At 33.5% G+C, this 22,850-nt stretch overlaps 1 protein-coding gene across 5 annotated transcripts in view; it reads right to left on the reverse strand.

Moving 5' to 3' along the window:
- CSMD3 (CUB and Sushi multiple domains 3) overlaps nt 1-22,850 on the reverse strand; it is a 710,416-nt gene that overhangs the window by 638,366 nt on the left and 49,200 nt on the right. The gene's annotated exons all lie outside the window — the stretch shown is intronic.

Genomic DNA, 22,850 nt, shown 5'->3' on the forward strand with positions numbered 1-22,850 from the left:
AACTGTACTGAGACAATGATCCAAATAATGTCTTTATTTTATTATTTTATTTTATTTTATTTTATTTTATTTTATTTTATTTTATTTTATTTTATTTCATTTTATTTTATTTATTTATTTTTAAAGGTAATATCACAAAGATAATTTAATGCTGTTATTTTGAATCAATGCATCTGGAAGTTTTCACCTGAAGTAATAACTCACTTCCTTATCTGGTGTAAATTGGAATAACTAATGAATTCAAGCAAGTTACAATGGTATAAAACATCTGATAACTGTTCAACTGCATTCATAAACACATACAATACAGGAACAACCAGAAAAATATGTGCAGAGACTATGTGAGACTGGTTGAAAGGAGGCGATTTGATAGATATAAGTAAGAATGGAATGCATAGGTTGGACACTTCAGATAAGATGCTCTGGAACTATTGTTTTGCCTAATTCTTGTTTATTAAAAGAATTATACAGTATATATAAATGTAATTTAATAATTTAACTATATAAATGTAACCATTTAACTATATAAATACAATTAATTAATTTAAATATAATTTAATTAATTTAACCAGTGTGTTCTGTGGAATTTGTTCACACAAGAAAACATGTAGCATGTGAATTTACTTAAAATGCAAGATGGAAAGAATTCCAACAATTACATTTCATAGGAATATAAACAGTCACTTTCTAGATATTAATACCTATAACTACATAATGTGATTATGAAAATACAGCTACTGAATTTTCTCTCCTGTAATTTCACTAGTTCTAGCATCTCTAAAATCAAAAAAAGATTCAGAAATATCCTCCTTGTTTAAACCTACACCATCCTACAGAAACTTTTCAGATGAACCACTAACTGAAGCTGCAGTTGAACAGTCAGAATTTAGCTCCATTTCAAAATGCTCTAGAGAAAACCTTTCCATGTTCTTTCCTTTTAAAACTACACAATGATAATAAGGGTATGAAATTACACAGTCCAAATAATGTATGTAATATACCTATTGTGACTGTAATGAGGTTTCTGAATCCCAGTATGTGTTCCTATTTCCTCACTTTCTTGTTAAACTATTTAGAGAAAAATGATGGAACAAACCAATAGTTTATATACTTTTCTCTTTTACTTCTTCTCTATGTTAAAGTGATACCACAACGATACACCTGATTACAGAGTCACTTTGATGACTGTCACGGTCTTTTTAAGATCCTCAGTATTTATTTCTTTCAAATTTAAATTTAGTAATATTGCTTGTTTTTTTGTTGTTGTTAAGCAACATCATATCTATATTATTCTCATTGGCTTTCCTGTATGAACACAGACGCCTTCTGCTTTCCTTACTATTGCATTTAATGCCTCCCACCTAAACAGTACATGTTCTCATTGATGGCCCCTCACATAAGAACAGAAAGAAACAATGGAGGATAGAATTTCTGTCATTGGCTGAAATAATAGGGAAATGTGTACTGCATCCAGATTCACAGAACCATGTGTGAGAAAATAAAATGTCATGCTATAACAACATTTTCCCTTCCTATAACATATTGACAACGTCCAATATTAATCCTGTTTCCAAAACCATTTTTTTTTTCCCAGAAATGGATAAGATTTGACCTTTTCCATATGAATAACTTTGAACTGTATTGTGAACCTACTGTCAGTATTACCCTTCTACAACTTTCTATGTTTTGAAAGAGAGAGAAAAAAACAACTGGCTTGAAACCCCTACAGAATAAGACTTTTTTTTTTTTTTTTTTCCAATAGTAATAATTCCACCAATGAACCATGCAGCTCGGAACTTCTTACTGAAAAAGCAATAGACATCAACTGTATTATCATTATGTTTTTTTTTTTCTTTTTTGTTCTTATACTATTTCTGTTTTGATTTATTTTTTCTTAAAAGGAAATGGAACGTTTTAATTCAAAACCAAGTGTGAAAATCTTTTCAGACAGCATAAAGGCGTTAAGCCTGACAGGTTGCTTAAGTTATTTTGTCATCACTGTTAATTTTCAAAATATTTATTGAAATGATACAAGTGTTTTTCTTTATGAATTGAAATTGGGAATGCACTAAACTCAGTAAATTATACAAAAAATGTCAGCAGAGAATTATTTAGCAAAGAAACAAAAATATCTGACACGTTATATCTGTATTGCAAAAATACATGTTATATCTGTATTGCAAAAATATTTCTGCTTGATGCTGCTTACAAGATTACTTATTTATTCACTGAAGTTTTCCTCCAGACAAAATTAATATTACTTAGATAAGTAAAATTAAACATTAACATAACTCTAACATTATGAACTGCAATACTGGAAGGGACGTTTTGCTTTTATAAAATTGCTTCTATAAAAAGATCCAGTCTCTGTTTGTTTGTTCGTTTTTGTGAAGAAGGAGAAGGATTAATGACACTAGACATTTGCATTTTTGCTGAGAAGTTCAAATGTCTGAAGTCTGATATAGTCTGATATAGTCCAAAATACCAAGCTTCCAGTTTGGAAGAACACATATTTTCTTCCCAACCACCATCTCTTTTTTATGTTTTTCTACGTGGCAAATGGTTCAAATCTCACTTTATTTAAAATGAACAAGCAAACAGTCAAACAAACAAACAAACAAACAAAAATTGGGATAAGTTTTTCACTTACAACTTGAAGATACTCACAGCTTTTCTGAAGGATTTTTTCCTACTTTTTTATATTTTTTTTCCCTAAACATTCAGATACATCAAGATGGAATAACATCATAAATTTAGTTTGATACGGGCATATGACCTGTAAGCAAGAGATACAAATTCCACACACAGGAAATTTTGCTTTATAAAAGGCACGATAAAAAAAATATATTATCAAACAAATATTAATATCAACCAGTTACTAAAGCCAACTTCCTTCCATCATTTAGGTTAGCATTAGCACTCTAATCTAATGTATGTGAAAGGATTTTTAATTCACGTATTAATTCCTTGGTGCTGATTGGTGTATTTTTTTCTTCATAAGCAGAAAAAAAATTTGAAACATTTCCAGTGATTATGATGTTCCTAAAGAAAATGTCAGTGTCATCTTTGAACATTTAGGATTCATTGGTTTCATCTCAAAAATGTCTGCTTATGATAATAGTGGCTCATCAAATTTGAGCCAAAGGAATTATGCAAATAACTTAGATTATCATTCATGGGAAAGAGTTATTAAAAAGATAATGGAAATGATCCTATATTTTCAAAACGTTAAGAATAATTTAGGTGTTACAATATGCAAATTCTTTACCAATTTCTGTTACTTGAGAAACATCTTATCTTCAACAGTTCTAAAAATTTAACTTACATGGGTTTGTATGAGTCCCTTTGTTCACTCAGCTAGTCTCCTTTTTAATTTAGATACAGTTTCCATCTGTATTACATTTCTTTAAAAATACCATTCCACGTTTCTTTTCTCTTAAGCAACATTTTGTTAAAACAAAGGTCTGCCTTGGAAACTCATATCTATCTTATGTGGCTCTGTAGATTTCCATGTAGCTACTCTGCTATTGGCTAGCTATATTGAACTTCATAAAGTGTTTTATGGTGTGCTTAGAGCTTCTGCTATTATTCAACCTGTAATTTTATTTCTCTTTTCATCCAAACTCGATTCTTATTTTGAATATCCTCCAGAAAGAACTGGTTTTACCTTTTAAGTGTGCCCTGCTCTTAATGGGGCAAAGTAATTCAAGTTATGGTTAATATGATCTTATTGGTTGTTTATCAATCTTTCTTGCAAAATAGCTGTAGTGTATCACTGAATTGGAGAACAAGGAGAAAACTGCTGCAAACTGTATCACACCTCCAATAATGATATCTGCCTTTTGCACTTAGTTTGTCCCTTATTCTTCGAATAGTTTGGGTTGCATAATGGACATACTTGTGATTTCTTCACAGGTGTTGGCTCCAAGAGAATTTCAGCTGAGATAATCCATAAGCATGAAAGCATGCAAGAAGTATTGCAGCACTTGGCAATATCTCACAATAGGTTATTGTCTATGTAAGCAAATAGTGCAATCCAGAAGCAGCACATTTTCATAATGAAATAGCTGGAGCTAAAGAACAATATTCACACTCTACGACTTTCAGACAGAAAACATATTTCTAAATAGTTGTAAAAACAAACCACTTTTTTTCTTTTTTTCTTTTTTTTCCTCTTTTTTTTTTTTATATAATATTACAATACATAGTAGAATACATCATGTATTTGTATATTACAAATTAAAGTAGCTAAACATTGAGATTACTGTACTGGGTTACCTTATTACTCAAAGAGTTCTTCAGAAATTGATTTCTGCTACATGTTTACCTAATGAAATCTTTATCTGTTTAAAGAAAACACTGTGTAATTGAAAGTAAAACAATTAATGCAAGGCAATCAATCTCAACAAAGACACTTTTCAGGTCCAGTAGAGAATTTCTAAAAAGATCATCAGTCTGGGAGACAGTAGTCATCTCAGAAAAGCACAGTGCAGATTTATATAGGGTATGCAAATGAGCCTTCCTGTAGTCAAGTAAACACCCTAAATGCTAAAGCTGTATTATTCTGACATCAGTCTTTAAACTGTGGAAGGTTCATAATGTTCCATTTAAGAATAAGATGTAATTTCATAATTTTGCATCTTCTTTAAAAATAGGTGTTTTATGGCTAGATGTGCTTACCTGTGATATATATATATATATATATATTTCTAGGCACAGAATAATCATATTGTTTTTGTGATAACTGGCTTGTCTCCACATACACAAAGGAGTAGGAACCCCTATGCCACAGAGACTTAAACCCCTGCCACTGCTCCTAGGAAAGCATTCTGGTATTGCACAAGTCTAATTATAGGAAATTTAAGAGAATATGACGTGGGGAAGGGGAAAGATCCAGGTGGAATTTTTTTTATTTTTATTTTTTGGGGCGGGGGGGGCAGAGATAAGAAGGTAAAAGTGACTTGTTACCTGTCAACAGTTTGTGTACACTTGTCTGGTCATGCCACATGCCCGGTCTGTCCTGTCTTGTCATTAAAAACTCCTTTTCTAACTCTTTCTTGGGCTAGGGTTTCTCTCTTCTGCCTGTGTTTGGGGTATGAGTGCAGCAACTGGCGTGAGACTGTGAGAGGCCCATGTGTCTATGGATCAGCAGCTGGAGACAGATTGAAGTGTATGCCTAGTGTACAGCACATACACGATGTGATAGGTAGGGAATATCACACAAGACTAATCCAGTAAGTAGAGTAAGAGCTTGGTATCCAGGTAGGGAAGCTGGATCTTGGACAGACCAGAGGGTCCATAGGTTGGCTACAAGAGGGGCCAGGAGGACTCAGCTAGCTGCTGGTCTGGGACCATAGGATCTGGAGGTGCACCAAGATGCAAAATGATCACTTGTATGTATGTTCATGTGTATGCATATACTTGTTTGAGGCACGGGGATGCTGGGGCCTCTGAGGCTAGATCCAGGGGATGCCTGAATGTTTAAAGATACTTAGGCAGGGATCCCTAGTGTGATTATTCTTTGACGTAGAAAGTATTTTTGAAACTGGAGGTGGAAGAAATAGGAACATAAATATTCAGCCATGTTCATTGTGCTGTTTTACTGTATTTCTATACTTAACTATGCATTATGTTTTAAGGTAAAGAACATTTAAACCTCTAGAAATTAAATAAATCATAATTTCTGTTAGATGACACTTATGGAAAATCTGTCCTAAAATAACCAAGAGTACAAAAGTCTATAAATAGAACAAAATTAATATGATACAAATTGGAAAAACAAAATGAAACAAAACACCAAAATGAACAAAAAAACTCTCACACAAATGTCATATGACAAACAAACAAGACAGTCAATTCCAAGAAGGTTACAGGAGAATTGTAAAGCAACATTTTTGAAAGGTACAAGATTGTCTACCTCATGTTTATGTAAACCAGCTTAGATTTTGTGAAAGTGTAGGAAGTATATTTAATACAGAACTGCATTCACAATTGATAATATATAAATCACTTCTGTAATTATGTGTTGTGTCACTGCTGCTTTATATCTCAAAGCTCAATCCACAAAACATTTGGTTGCTTAAAAGACTAAGTGTAACTACTGTGGGGCAAGGGTTAGGTATCAGCTTTCTGAAGAAATTTGGAATAACTGTATGTATCAGTGTAACTGAAAAGCTCCATCTGCTGGCTTCCAGATCCGTTGCAATAATGCAGTTCTGTATTTATTCTCAGTAAAATGTTCTCACATTTTCCTCAGCCAGCATAAACTGAGCAATAGCACCAGTAATATTTTTCACAGCTGACAGGCACACTCTCTGAGAAGACATCAGTAACTTTGATCATCCACATGATCACATATTAGCCAAATAATTTGTAATTAGTTATTCTTAATCGGTTAATCTGTAAGAGTTACAGAAATTAGAATTTTAAAGACTTCTGGGTTACGGGAATATGGAAATGCAACAAATCTCACTTGTGAAAATTTACGTGTGTCCAAAATTCCAGAGTTATTTCTAGTGTCCCTTCTGCCCTGCCACTGTCACAATGTCTTTCCTGATCAGGACCTAACAAATTATTACAGCTTTAAAACTGTAACAACCCCCACTGTGTGATACAAAATGTTAGGGAACAGATCCTTGGAACCTTTTACCATTGACAGTCCTCATCTCATTCCTTCTCTGTTAGATCTGCTAAGAAAAATAAATGTTACTGAATAACCTTGTACCTAGCTCTGGAAAAATCCTTTTGGTAGCAAAAGGAGCTGCATTGGTCAGCCAAACAATAAGTTCCATCATAACATCAAAGGTCAGGATGTCTCCAGACATAAAATTATCTATATAGATTCTACTTTTGAGGTCTAGGTAAGTGCAGAGGACACTCATGTCATAGCAATGGACAACAGGGAATCAGAACTTCAGAGAAAGGAAGCAGTTAAATACCAGAGAAAGATGGAGTTGTTGCAAACTTGCAAGTATAAGTCCCTATCTATACCGCACTCTTGCCATAATTTAAAAGAACGATTCTTGGGAAGATGCCCATGTAATTTCAATTAGAATCCTATACTGAATTTGAAATTCAGTAGTTCATAATAGAAACGAAATAATTGTTTTTCTTCTGATTTTCCTTTGAAGGAAAGTATCATGAGCTTAATTCCAAGGATTGTTGAAAAAAGTGCATAAAAATTGCATGTAGCTCTTAAGAAACCTCAAAAGCTTTCCCGTGTTACATAGTATTTTCTCTAGCATATTTTTTAAACCAAAGAATGAAATTGGTTTGAAAATGCATATAGATGCTTACAAATTATTCCCATAACCTAGGTGATTTTAGACTACAAATTTAGAGATGAATATAAACTAAGTTATACTTATTTATCTGTCCATAGCAACTGCTAGAACAGAAGAAGAACGGATGAAAGGGACCTCAGATTCTCCTATTCCTAATCATAGTGAGTAGTTCCTGTTAATCTGGGTTTAATATGTAGATTGTAAAGCTTTCAAGGCTTTTTAAGAACAATTCATGATGTTTTGTGTGTGTGTATGGTGATGTGTTTTGTTTGTTTGTTTGTTGTTGTATTTTAACATATATTTGAGATCTAAATTAAAACAATCAAAAGTAACCAAAAAGTGTATTTTAGTCCTTCATTCTACCCAAAACATTTAATGATGGCTAGCTCAAAAAATCTATAATATTTATATAATTTTCACAATTATTCTAGTCATGAAATACTAGGAAATGTGAATAGTCATAAACTACATACTCTATATACACTTATCATATGCCAAGTACATACAATACTTGAGTGTTGTGTGTGTGTTTTTATGCAATTAAAGAATTTTAAGCAGTTATAGAAATGGACACAAAGGACCGCTAAAGGAAAGGTTAGAAAGGTAGAGCACTAAGCATGGGAAAAATATGTATGTATGGAAGTATTTAGTAATATGGGAATCACAGAGAATTCTTTAAGGTTTACTTTCAGTTCTTGGTTCAATCACTCTTTATGCAACATTATGAACTTAATTAAATTTCTTTGTGACTCAGTACTCATCTACAGAAATAGAATAATAATCATTTTCCTTTCCTTCAGGCTTACATATTTAACTTGTTAATGCCATAAAGCACAGGCTAAATATTTTTCTTCTCTTTCATTTCCTGCTGTTATTTGGAAGAGATGTACCACTGCCAGATGCTGTTAAATCATCTTATGCTGGAAAATATAATATTGGAAACTTGAAAAAATCCAAGTTCACAAACATACATGTAACTTAAGGATAAATTTTTGTGGTCTCAGATTTCACATTGAAAATCTAGTATGCTTCAAGAATGACAAAAAAAAAAAAAAAAGAAATCGTGACTTTTATTTAATGGGAAATAAGGTGTGAATTTGTTTACAACCAGATACATACTGATTATATATATATATATATATTTGTCTCAAGAGATGAGACATCAGTAAAGCTAATATACAACAGGTATTTTGGAACAACCTATTGTCTCTTATGGGAAGATCCAACCTGAAATATTTTATTGTGATGCAGTAAAAAGCATTGGCAATAATGTTTCACCAAAGACCATTTGTTCAGCTTCATTGAACATTTCTATACTTAAAACAGTATATCTGTTTTTATATTCACTATCAAATTTGAATATGGATTGTACCTTAAAATTTTTAAACAAGTGAAATTATTTAATAATGTTGTTTAGTTAGTTTATTCAATACATTTTCTGAAAATTGGAGTTTTCAAATTTGTGTTCCTTCACAAATGGAAGCAGGTTGTGAAATCACAGTGTTTACTCCAAAATATTTTCCAAATGGCAATGCTCATGCATTTGGCAGAATGCCTCTCTCATAATTAGTTTTTTTTTTTTTTTCACGTATAACATTTAATATAGTTATTTAAAAATATATAACAACATTATGTTGGCAAGAATGTATTGCACTTCATCTATTTAGCATATTACTTTCAGGGAGTTAATGTAATGCAATCCCAGGCTTTGTTTATCTGTGTAAGCATGCCTTTGAGTCTTTGCGCCTTGGGGTGCTTTTAGCATTTGGCACTATTTTTGCTGACAGACACAGAAATGAATTTTCTCATCTTGTGATATGAAGATCCTAAGTGTCTGCTCAGCAGCACTTCAAAAACAGTCATTTCAACCAATGAAACACCATTCCCAATTGCACAAGCCTCCATTTTACAGAAAACATAACAAATTGTCTACCTCTTGAATTGCATGTCAGTCTTAAACAAAGATCAAAAAATAAAACATTTATAATTAGCATTTTATTTTAGACTATGATAAAACAATTGAAAACAAACAAAAAAAAGCAAACAACTGTGAAATGACAGATGATTTTACCACTGAAATAATGTGTGTGCTTCAGATATGCTAACTCTTCTGCAAGTATCCAGTTACCAGAAATGGAACTATGGTTTGATCAAAAAATATCCATGGTGGATACAGCTTATACAAGTGGAATTGAAGCACACAGGTCTTCAAATCCAAAGTTTTTTTGGTTCACATTTAGAGTCATGTAATTTCTCCCTCTCCTTAGCATCATTTAACCGTTTGTAAGTTGCTACAAGCTCAAAACCACATTACTGCTGACCACTATTGCAATTGGAAGTCTGAGCACTCCTGAAAATTCAGCCTCCAGAACCTTATATTAGTTAATAACAAACATACAACTGTCCTCTAACAAGTATGTTTTAAGCCACGTACGTAGCATCATTAAGGATTCCAAATAACAGTGAATGTAAGGGGATTATTCTCACCTAAATCCAGATTTATGATCTTCACTCAGCTTAACACAAGAGGTGCCAACAGTTCATTGATAAACTAATTTATCACTTCAAGATCTTTAGAGGCTGAAAAAGACAAAGTTATTCTATGATGACATCAAATCTGCCAGTTTGTCCAAATTACTTCTCTGTGGAGCCATACTTGTTTTTTTGTTTATATCCTAGAGTAATTTGTAACAAAGTTTTGTTGCTTAGTGTTGTTAAAGGCCTTTATAATCTTCTAAAGGAACAGCTATAGACGTGAAGTATTGGGATTCATATGTTTTCTTTGTTGATTTAAGTATGAAAATCCTGAAATTAAAATAATCCTGAAATTTCAGCTACTGGAAGATGCCAGCCACCTATCCAAACTACAGTTTCTTTCACTGTCAACTACCAGTTCTTCTGACCACCACCCCTTTCTGTATTTTTTATGTATTACACATCTACTACTACCCTTATTGCAAAACAAAGGACACAATGCTGCAGAAAAATATGACAAGGTATTTGTCTTTCACTGACAACAAAGTAATTGCAGAATAATGTTGTCAATGGAAAGCATAACATGATATTTTCCCTTTGTATTTTTCTCACATACTTGCCTTTTCTAGTGTTTAGACAATGACAACAAATCAGTCTAGGTAATGAAAAAATAAATAATTTTCCCAGTAAAAGTGAGTTAAATGTCAGCTTTATTCTCTGATAATACAAGGAAGAGGTGGGAAAAACAAACAAACAAACAAACAAAAACTTTTTTTGATAAAAAGTTATATTAATGTTCCTGTTCAACTTTCCTTGTCTTAGTGGAACCTGAAAACCTATGTATGCTCACCCAATGCTGCTTAAAAACACATTTTCTTTTAAATAGAAAATGTTAAAGAGCCTAAAAGATCTGGAGTTGCAAACCCTGAAATACTTTCTCTGCTGTCCTGGGAGTCTGACAGTTAGAGATGTGATGATTCTTGCATCCGTTGCTATGCAACCTCTGTGGCAACCCATGACCTCAAATGTCTGTCCTATACTTCATGTACAAAATGGGGAGAAGTACTGTCATGCTGGGGGGTTATATGAGTATTTTCAGCTTGCTATTTAATCCAGAGGACTTGCATGGACAGATCTAGAATAAGTGAAAATACGGGCTGAAAGAAAATTTAACAGGCAAACATGATCTTAAAAAACAATGTATATTAATAGCTTTTATGAACAGCTAAACAGTACTTTGTTCAGAATACTCCTGTATGCTTACATTTTGTTTGATTTTGTTTGTTTTACTGATTTGTAACAACACCTGTGCAGAAAGATTTTTTTTCTGAAAAAAAACAAAATTTCCTGTAAAATCTACATTTCCAACAATTTTCCCACTCAGAGCCTGAACTGAAAACAGGAACATAATCGAAATAGAGCAAGAGTAGGATAGGAAAGAAAAAGTAAATCAGGAACTTTTACTTGTATCTCCTGCACTCTGATATTCATTTTATAGGTTGCTATATTCCTAATTAAAATAGAAATGAAACACACTTTTTCCATTTAAATAAACAAATAAATAAATTCTATTTCCATTAAGAAAAATATTGAATTGTGAACTGAAAGTATTTTCTTTCTATTGTGCTCAGTCTGGTCTAATTGTAGTGCTAACCTTTATCTTGCTGGTTTTGGTGTTTTTACAGACAATTTTACAAGCAGTTCTGAACTATACTAATGAACGCAGTTTCTGGGTTCCTCTAGTTCACTTGCATTCATAATGATGAAATAAGGGCTTGACTGTAATATAATCTACCTGGCCACAAACTATTTTACTGAAAATTATATGATACCATCTAATTTTATCAAGAACTTGCACTCAAGTTAGTAACTCCATGCATAGTTAAACCTGAGTTTTTTATGGTACCATAACTCAGATGGTAGTGGAGAAATCTAGTTTTATTACATCCTAATTAAATTCATAAAACTTACAAATAATAACAATAGTAATCCAAAATGAATCTCAGATGCATTACAATGGTATTAAAAAAAAAAAAAAAGCCATTTCTCTCTTTTGTTTCTATACTTATATCAGAATAATAGATTAAAATTCAAACCTAACAGCCTGTAAAATCATTAATTTTGCAATATCTGCCAACACACCTTGGTTTGTTTTTCTTCTCCCCTAAAAAAGCTTTCATACTGAGATATTCCAATAAAATACTATGCACTCCAGGTTTTGGTTCATAAAAGTTTGTAAGGTTCCTAAAACAAGAACTGTAAAAACAACAGTGCTGATAGAGGAGTAAAACAGACACAGATTTCACATGATAAGTAACAAGCAAAATGGAAGTTGAAGGAAATGCATTCACCATCCCTGAATGGAATTAAAGATGTTGTCTTAATATAGTATTTATTCCCAAATGACCCACCTGGTTTCCTCTGTACACGAGCTAATTTGCAGAAATAAGGAATATCAGGCAGCTCCTATTGCATTTTTAAAAACACATAAGGAAAAACTAGACACTTTTAGAAGCTTATCTGCAAGTCTATCTGCAAATTCAGTGAAAAACTCTGAATGTTCTCAACATGGAAAATTAAGTCATACATTCAGATGGCTAACTAGTTATTTGGAAGACAGTTTTATTTAGATCTTACATATATATTCCCAAAACTCATTCATTTGAAATTGAGTTCTATAAAGATATGTTTCCTACATTTAGATTAAATGAAATAAAACAAAGAATGACCTATGAGATATAGCTGTACTTTGATAGTCTTTTTGGAGACACAGTATCTTACTGAACACTCATTTTGCTGTATTTTGTAATAGATCAGTGAATTAACCTGACATTCAGGTTAATTCATCTATGCTTTCCCATGTATCTTTCCTAAGTCATTTAGCTTGTGTGGTGAGTTACAGAACTTCAAAGGAGATTTTACTGAATATCATTTTTTTATTATTATTTTTTTCCTCCAATTTGTTGTCATCTAAGTCTTGGTGAAAGTGCACTTCACAGCTTCTCCCAGTAATTGATAAAGATGTTAAGTAAGACTCTACTATACTCTACTTTTTATCTGCATTCAGACAGAGTCCAACCCATTAACCACTGTGCTTTGAGCCCAACCTTCCAAACAGTTTTTACCCATCTGATTTTTTACCCATCCAGATCATAATGTCTCACTTTTTTAGACACAAGAATACTGTGGTTGACAGTGTCACAAGTATTGCTTGTTAAGGCAAATGACATCCACTACTCTCTCCTCATCTGCAGACCCAGTCATTCTACCATACAAGAAAATTAGATTGCTCAGATGTGATTTGCTCAGATGTGATTTACCCCTAGTAATCATGGGCCAGACAATCTGCTAAGCTGCACATTGCTTTTTGCATCTTTGCCTCTTTTTGCACATTGCTTTTTGCATCTTTGACCTCTTTTTTTTTTTTTTCCTTATAATCTTCAGGAAAAGAGTGAGGACCATGTTCAATTACCTTCTTTATGATTAGGCAGTGATATGATGGTAATTAAAAATGGAGTTTCAAAGATAAAGTCAACATTTGAGAGGAGCTTTGTTCTACACAAATGAGATTTGGACTATCTACAGTCTTGATTTTGAAATATACTGTACAAGTTTAAAGGTTAACAACTGTAGTGTACAAGTTTAAATCATCTTCCACACATGTATGCAGACATAATATTCACAGGTGATTTGGAGTTCTATTTTTAGCATTGCACTTTATTTTTCTTCAAGTGCTGTAATATTAGTTCCCATTCTGAAAATACATGGTGAAAACATAAAAGGCTTATGTGAAATTTTTTAATCATCCAGGTGATCAGTTTGCATAGGAAGCTTCCTTCCTTTCTCCTTGTATAAAAATCTAAAGGGAAAACTTGGTAATATTAAGTAAGGAAGATAAGTAGTTGACTAGATCCATTTTCTTATCACATGCATTAAGGAACAAGGTAAAAGAACAGAAAAGCTTTAGAAAATGTATTCTGATAGCTATTACAGCTCCTATTTTTATGCTCAGGACCAGAAAGGGAATGTGCATAAAACAGATGTGTCAGAATTACAGTTTGATGCATTCAAAAGCAAATAAGATAATCCAAAACTTATGCAACTGTGCAAGTAAACTGTTCTTAACATGAAACTAGAGACAAATCATTAAATACCCATAGTCAGCTTACTTCTGCACTTTAATTCTACTAAAACAAAGCCTTCCTATGAAGTAACCTATAACCTCAGGAAAGTGGTTTGTTTCCTCTAGAAAGAATAAGATACAGGAAATTTATCCAAAACATTTCAATATCCTGAAATCACTGCAGGTACCTGCAGGTCGGTAAAGAAATTTTCTTTTATATAGCCACTGTCTTAAAAAAACAAAACAAAACAAACAAAACAAATAAACAAACAAACAAACAAAAAACAGTAAATCAGTGGATGAATTGGAGAAATGGAGGATGAAGAGTTTCAGATATCTTTGCGGTCATAACTGAAAACATACTTTCTTTAACCCTACCTTTATTTGAATTCAGTTGTTGACATTTAGCTTCATACATTTTTGAGAATCGAGACTGGAGTTCTGGAACAGTTAATTTAAGAAAATAAAGATTTAATTGTGTGTGCAATTCAAATGCGTATAACTAGCAATCTCAAAAGAGTAGCACAAGTTCTTAATGCAAATAAAAGATGTGAATTTTCATCCTTATGCTTAATGAAGCATTCAAGGGGACAATTAACACTACACTCACAATGAGATTATTCAAGAGAATAATTTCTTTTCACAACTGCACTTTCTCAGTGACCCCTTATCATTATTTAATCTCCCACTGAATTAGTACTAAGTAATAAAGCATTTTAAAGCACTGCTTTCCATACTTGTGAAGCTTCTGAAACAAAAAAAGAGAATGTATTCTAGAGGGCAGCTGGGTAGTTGGAAAAACCTTGAAATAGGTAGTTGGAAACCTTGAAATACTTCTCTACAAAATTTCCTCTTAAATATGTACATACATTTCACACCTTCACTTTCTTCAAAGCCACAGTTTAGAAGTTTTCACAGAGAGGCACTCATGTTTCACAAGGTTAGAATGTCAGTGTTTAAGAGGTTCTATAGTTCTATGGAATAAATTAAATGATATATGTCAAGAATGTCAAGTGTTATATTTATAACTCTCTATGTTTATACATAATTGATGTTACTCATGGCAGTTAGAAGGTTTGAAAACTTTTTCAAGTATCAATATGATATGATTAATAAATAAAACAAATGATTATCAAATATATTGTGAAATCAAATATAAAAGAAATTCAAATTTTATGAATGTATGAGAAAACTTACAAAATAAAGTCTTTAAACAGTTCACAGTAATGCATATGCATATATGAAAATATATATTCAAGTTAATACCTCTTCATGCTCAATTACAGATCTGTACTTATTCTTATTCTTGTAATATGCTTCCCAAGACCATCCAGTTTTCTTCTCTGCTGTCAGATTGGACTGCCAAGTGATATGTTCTTAACCCTGTTATTCGCCTTCATTAGGATTCTGACCGATGAAAGCAAGCCTCTCAGATTTAGGCAGGTCAAATTCAACTTTCACACAGCTTTCCATATTTTTTTTTTTCATATATGAATTATACACATACACAACACCACATACATACATACACATACACATACACATATGTACATGCTGTACTCAAATTCTGAGTCTTTGCTACCATTGAAATGCTACTATAAATACCATTCAGAACACACAGAATGCAGAGTTCCTTGCATGAATATCCTTTCTCATATCATTCATTCTTATGACACTCTCTCTCTCCAGAGAAATAAGAAAAAATCTGGTCAGTAATGTACAGTTTTTAAAGATGAGTCTAAAAAATGGACAATCACTATGAGTCCTGGATATGTAGGTATGAACAGCAGTGCTCTGCTTCTGCTTTACGTGTAGTTTTCCTGTTCCTTCAGAATCCATTAAAAAGTCCATACAAATTTAGTGACCAAAAACCCATTTTCCCTTTTTCATCTGAAGACTGAGCTTCAGGAATTTCTTCAGGGAAATAATCCTGAAGAACAGGCACCTGAGAAACCACATGCTGCTGCCTCCCTGCACGCTGCCCCAACCATTGCTTGTTCTCTGCTTTGATCTTATTTAGCCAGATTTCTAAGGAAGCTCTCATTACCAAGCACTTTTGTAAAGAAGTATTCAGAAGATCTAGACTGTATTTTGATCTTTTGAGATAGATTTACACAGGCAGTATACAAAGACTTTCTCCATTATCTTGATGCTCAATACAAAATTTTAGATGATTCAGATTTTTTGAGCATCAAACGAATTGTCAGTGTAATTTCAAACAAATGTCAGATTACATGGGAGGACACAAAAGCACAACATAATTATTAGTAGCTATCTAGGTATGTAGAACACTGCTGTTCTGAAATTCTCAAACAGAAATATTACTAAACATTACTAAAATAACCACTTGAATATGGAGCCTCATGTAGGTCCAATTTCATCTGATATGTGATATCACATATTGATAAGTGATACTGGTAGGTCCAATTTTTACTGCTGCTCTTCCCAAATCACTTAACGTTTCGTTATTCCATTTCTGAAACTGGTCTATGATTGTGAATTTATATGAGTAGAGAAATAATAACAATAATAACATGAAGGAAAATTAAAGCCATCTTGACTGAATTGAGGAAATAATAAAGAGTGGAAAGTTCTAAGATGACCCCTAATAAATGACCGAAGCAAATGATCAGTGACTCTAATGCATATTCCAATTTTTTGTTGTCTCAAAGTAGGAATGAGTGTCTATCTGGAAAATATGCTTTAGGCAAACACCACATTGTCTTTATGGACAAATATATATTTATTACACAAGAAAATATACTACATTGTTAAATTGTAACTTTGGCCTCCAAAGCAGCCTAATTCTGACAGTGTTAATTATAAATCCTAAATTAAACAGCACAAACACTGAAAATAATAAATTTTCTTATGTCTTGTTAAAAATATTTTTCCACAGAAACCCCAAATCAATAACTTGAGTCAGATTTGTAGATATTACAGAAGAAAAGAAAAAGAAGAAGAAGAAGAAGAAGAAGAAGAAGAAGAAGAAGAAGAAGAAGAAGAAGAAGAAGAAGAAGAAGAAGAAGAAGAAGAAAATGACACAGAAAACAACTCCAGTCCACACTGTCAAATTCTGAAACATGCTGTGATATTTAAAGCTTCCAGTTCTTTAGAGAAAAAGAGACAAGAGTTCAGTAAACATATTCTACCATCTGCTTGGGATTCCATAAATTAAAGAAGTCTGGGTATTTTTAACTGTATTCATACAGACTTGGATATCTTTTCTCTATTTTGCATCTGTCATGTTTAGCTCCTTGGTATAAAACTAACAGAGGGATTTTAAAGGGTACAGAACATACTTTTCTGGATCGTGATATAATGCAAAGAGATATCCACAACTCTGTAGAAGATGTTAATATTTACTATAAAGTGTTTACTATCTTTCTATTAAACTCCAAAATACTCTTACCTCATCTATAACCTTTCTATTTGTTGACAACTTCCAGGAACATTAGCAGGAAATATACAAAGAAAAAACAAACGATTGTGAAAACATTTCCCTTGAAAAAGAAGAAGCCATTAACTAGGTTACAGTGTTTAGGTAACCAGACAAATAAATGATCACTAACATTTTTGATATTTTGGTAATAGATTATCTTCTGTAATTTCTCTACATGGAAAAGCCGATTTTGATTTTCTAAATGTTATGCAAATTTTATGCAAATTTTGATTTTCTAAAGACTATGCAAATCAGATAATTTTTGACTACAGTTATTAAGAAGTTTCAAGAAGTAACTAGTAAAAGAAAGAGTAGATCTGAAAATGAATGATAGAGTGAAAGTTCCTATTATAGTTCTTAAAGAGGCAGTTCCAGCAGAGGAAAAGTAAAGTTTCCATTTGGTTTTATTTTATAGTTGATGGATTGTTGCAGCCATCATTTTTTTTCTTTGTGCAATATGGAAGGAATGACGACGTAGTGACTATTTTCTACAGTATAATCTTCCATTTGTAGTGTATTCCTGAAATACTTGTCTTCCATAAGATCCTCATAAAGAAGATGATGAAATATGGGTTAGTGAGGTGGACAGAAAACTGGATAAATGGCTGAGCCCTGTGGGTAGTGACCAGTGGCACAAAGTCCAGTTGGAGGCAGCAACTAGCAGTGTACCCCAGGGGTAAATATCAGTTTCAGTCCTGTTCAACAGCTTATTTAGTGATCTAGTTGATAGAGTATACCCTCAGCAAGTTTGTTAATGACAAAAAAGATAGGAAAGTGGCTGATACACCAGGGAGTTCTGCTGCCATCCTGAGAGGCATTGAGGAATTGGACAGTCAGGAACCTCATGAAGGGAAGTACAAACCCTTGCACCTGTGGAGGAACATCCCCAGGCACCAGTTCATGCTGACAGCCACTCAATTGCAAAGCAGCTTGGACAAAAAGACCCTGAGGTCTTGGTGAACACTAAACCAACAATGTGCCCTTGCCACAAAGAAAGCTAATGGTATCCTGGGCTGCATTAGGCGAAGTGTTGCCAGCAGGTCAAGAGAGGTGATCCTCTCCCTTTGCTGGGGCGAGGTCCACACTTGGAGTACTGTGTCCAGTTCTGGACCTCCCAGTACAGGAGAGACATGGACATACTGGAAAGGGTTGAGAAAAGGGTCCCACCACATTTGCAAATGGAACTTGATTAAGATAGTGTTGTCTGCCATTTAATATAATAGATCTGTATCTGGATCTTCATTCACATTTTATTTTTCCAGAATATAATACATAAAATGTTAATATGACAGTCCTTCCAGCAGTATCACAATTAATTGATGCATGAGATTTACATACTTAAATGCATATAACCCATTTTTGAGCAAAACTCTCAATTATAGACTGTAAAAACCTCCATATTTGTCCAAGTGACACAAGTGTCCTTGTCCCATTCTCAAAAATAAGGAAAGCATTAGCTACTTATCAAAAAAGATTTCATTATCATTTGTGTCTTTAGATCAATTTTCTAAAATATAAATTTATAGTAACATATGACAACCCTATGGGCTGGTCAGATGTGAACACTACCTCACATGGTTTTATAATATGCTGCCATCCCTTACTGTGGCATATGTGCAAATATAAATACACAATGTACTAACATCAGACTGACATCCAGAATCTTAAGGACCAGATGGCCTCTACAGAGTCATATACTGAAGACAGAGAAAATATCTATCATTTCCCTTATGCAAGCAACTGCAGCATAACACTACAGTACACTTGAGTATTTTGAAGTCCAAAGGGAAACAAAGCATTCAGATAATCGAAGTCTCATGTAATCAAAGGAATTCTCAGTTTAATCATGACAATCTTTTTAGAAAAGAGAGTTTTTTATGTAATTGAAATCATGGTGTGATTGTATGGGGAAGAGGCACGTGGTAGTTGTATTTTTGTGGCAATGGCAGATGTACATTCATAAAACCAACTTCCTGTGAGGAGGTGATCACCAAGACTGATTTTCCCAGCTGGTCGTGTTGTCTTGGGCCATAAACTTGAAACTTGAATATTAGAAAGCATATTGCTTTGAATGATAACATTTATGGTCGCATTTCACTCAAGGAAGGCAAATGGTGTCCAGACAAAAGTCCTTTCACCCACTGAAAAACACATCGAACCTGCTGCTTGTCCTAGTAGTTCCAGAAGCAATTATTAACATCATTAGATTGCCTGGGCTTCTGCACCATAAATTAGAATGATGCCTCAGGTTGTATGGTCTTGCCTCTCTAGAAAGTCTGAATGTGACTCTTTTTACTGCAGTAGGAACACTATACCTCTATTCATTGGAAAAGTAATTACAAACTACAGTGAAATTTAATACTAGACAATAATAATTCAGAAAGAATGTGTACAATACAATATTTCCCACCACTTAATTTGATATTATGTTTTGATGACACTGTTTAGGCTTTTAAAAACTACGGTTTTGTGGGTTTGTTTTTCACTTTATATATATAAATATATATTGTTTTGTTTTGTTTTGTTTTGTTTTTTTTGTTTTTTCCAGAGCTAATAAGGTTAAGGAGCTATCTGAATTTTCCCTCATTGTCCTGCCTTTCTGACCACCTATTTCAGCCCAAACCCTCCTTTTGTTAGCACGAAGAAGAGAGGAGACTACATATTTCTTTTCATTCTATTTAAAGCAGATGAATAGAATCATAGAATAGAATCATAGAATCACTTAGGTTGGAAAAGACCTTTAAGATCAAGTCCAACCATTAACCTAGCACTGCCGAGTTTACCACTAAACTATATCCCTAAGCACCACATCAACACATCTTTTGAACACCTCCAAGGATGGTGACTCAACTACTTCACTGCGCAGCCTGTTCTAGTGCCTCACAACCCTTTCAGTGAATATTTTTTTCCTAATATCCAACCTAAACCACCCCTAGCACAACTTGAAGCCATTTTCTCTTGTCCTATCGCTTGCTGCTTGAGAAACCAACTCCCACACAACTACCTCCTTTGAGGGAGGGTTGTTGTATGGGGTTGTTGTGCCCCAACTGCAGGACCTGGCACTTAGCCTTTTTGAACTTCAACAAGACGGTTTAGAAGTAGCCTCCAAAAATCATTTTCAACCCATACTGGGAAAACACTCCCCTATCCTGGATTGAGAACACTCCCCTGTCCTGGAATTTCACACTGGGATTAGGCATACCCTTTTTTTCTGTTGAATGATTAATCTTCTCCATGAATTTAGGGTTTAAAAGACATAATTGATTACAAATGTTGACAAAACCTTACCAAAAATCTTACCAAAAAATCTTACCAAAAAATCTTACCCCTCCCCCCCCCCAAAAAAAAAAACAAAAAAACAGTCATTTTCTCCTCCTAAAGCAAATGGTGCCCATGTTTGAATGATTACCTTTAAGACACCGATGGATGGTTTGTTGTTGCAATGAACATTTAAGAATCTAATTAAGAAATGTATGCCCAGAGCATATATGAAAATGAAAGTGTGTTTATTATCTAGTATCCTTTGCTTTCCGGGGAAAACATATTTCTTTGACTCTCACTCCAACTAGCTATTTGTCAGACAAAATATATATATATATATATATGTTTCATACCATTTTGTTTCTATAGAGATATAGGAAGGAGAAAAACTGTTCTAAGAGGGATGAAAGTGTGATCAACTTGTGGTCTACAATGTCACTTCTTTTTTCATTATTGATATATTCTCTAAAAATATGCTTTTCAGATACTGATATTCAATATTCCTTTTTTATTTACTTGGCCTAAATATAACATTTCCTGAAGCTACGTAAAGTCATAACAGGCTAAGAAAAATTTAGTAGCTTACTGTCTAGCATAAATTGGATAGTTTGCTCATAAGTAAATATTGCAGCCTATGTCCATGATTAAATACAGATATGCCACAATTCACTTCTATTTTGAGTGTCAGACAGAATTAAGTCTACTAATTTCAGTGAAAATTTTAAGCAGTTCTGAGAAAAGCCAACGCAAAATATTTTTTCCAGTTAAAACTATTACTATTACCTGATCTTGCTACCAAGTGTAGTGATGACTTTAGAATATTAAAGCACTTAATTCAAATATTTGCTGATATGCAGTTTTGCTTTGAAATATATGCAATTGAATTATATAAGCAGCTCTACTTTTTCAAAAAGAAAATGTATTGCGTATACTGTTTCTATGAAAGCTCTGACATCTGCACTGTTGCCCATTAGCTATGATAAAAAATATAATTGTAAGTCCATTCAGGAGCCACTTTAAATTAATCCATTACTTCTACTTTCACTGCTGAATACCACAGCATAGGTCGATATTTTAATCTTATTAATGTTTTGGAAACTTTTCATTTTGACATATTACACAAGAAACTTTCTTATCCATATATCATGTCCTAACAGCTCATTTCAATGAGTTTGATATAATCATTAGATGGACTGAAGGCTTCCATGACTGGACAAAATATTTTCTTCTAAAAGTATTTCAAATAAAAAATGTTTAATTCTTGATTTATTTCTTCCAGAAATAAAAAACTTTTTGCATACCAAAAAAGGTAGTAGTTTTTCTCCAAAATTAAATAACTGCAGAAGCTGTGGGACAAGACTGAGGTAGCACAGTGGTAATAGATCAAAAAGCAATATAAAGAGGATAAAACACAGAAATCTCAGTTCACCAAGTAAACTTAATTCCTGAAGGAGAATGCACGACAGTTCCCGTGAGGCAATGTGATGATATTTCTAAAACCAGTTTTCTCCATACTGCTGAAAAGAGATTTCAAGGTCTGTAGAATTTAAACTGGGGCAAACATAAATGTTTCTAAAGGATGGAGTGGGGGGAAGGAAAAGAGTATTTTCCAGGAATACAGCTGCTTTTGTGCTAATTCCTCCATCTCCCTGCTGAGGCAGTTGTAGGAGAGGTCATTAACAATAATTTATAATAGTTGTAGTCTAATTGTATATGGATGTTCATATACATTCCAGCAAATGTCTTTTACAAAGTGGCCTAAAGTTAATCCTATTTGTTCAAAGGAGAGCAACAAAGATGGTGAAAGGTCTAGAGGGGAAGATGTATGAGGAGCTGTGGTCAGTGGTTGTGTTCAGCCTAGAGAAGAGGTAAACACTCCCTCCCCTCCTTCCCTGTCTTCTCTTCTGAAGAGCCTGTGGGCCTCTATTCCAGTGTTCCAGTTGTATGTCCCACCATGTTTCCATGATAGCAATCAGGTCCTATTTGTATAATTGCACCATGGTTTCCAACTCCTCCTGCTTGTTTTCCGTGTGTGCATTCCTGTAGAGGCACTTCAGCTGGGCTATTGGTCATATCACTTTTCCAGAAGAACCCTTCCTGATTGCTTTTGGACAGTTCACAAGTATTTCTCTATTGTTTCTTAGAGTGACAATGTTCTCAGGTTTGCTTCCTTCACTCAGAGGTACATCCCCTTCCCCTACCACATCTAGTTTAAAGCCCTCATGATAAGCCCAGCCTGCTCACTGCCCAGAACACTCTTGCCCCA

Source organism: Cygnus olor, chromosome 2, assembly GCF_009769625.2.
Source record: "Cygnus olor isolate bCygOlo1 chromosome 2, bCygOlo1.pri.v2, whole genome shotgun sequence".
Taxonomy (NCBI): domain Eukaryota; kingdom Metazoa; phylum Chordata; class Aves; order Anseriformes; family Anatidae; genus Cygnus; species Cygnus olor.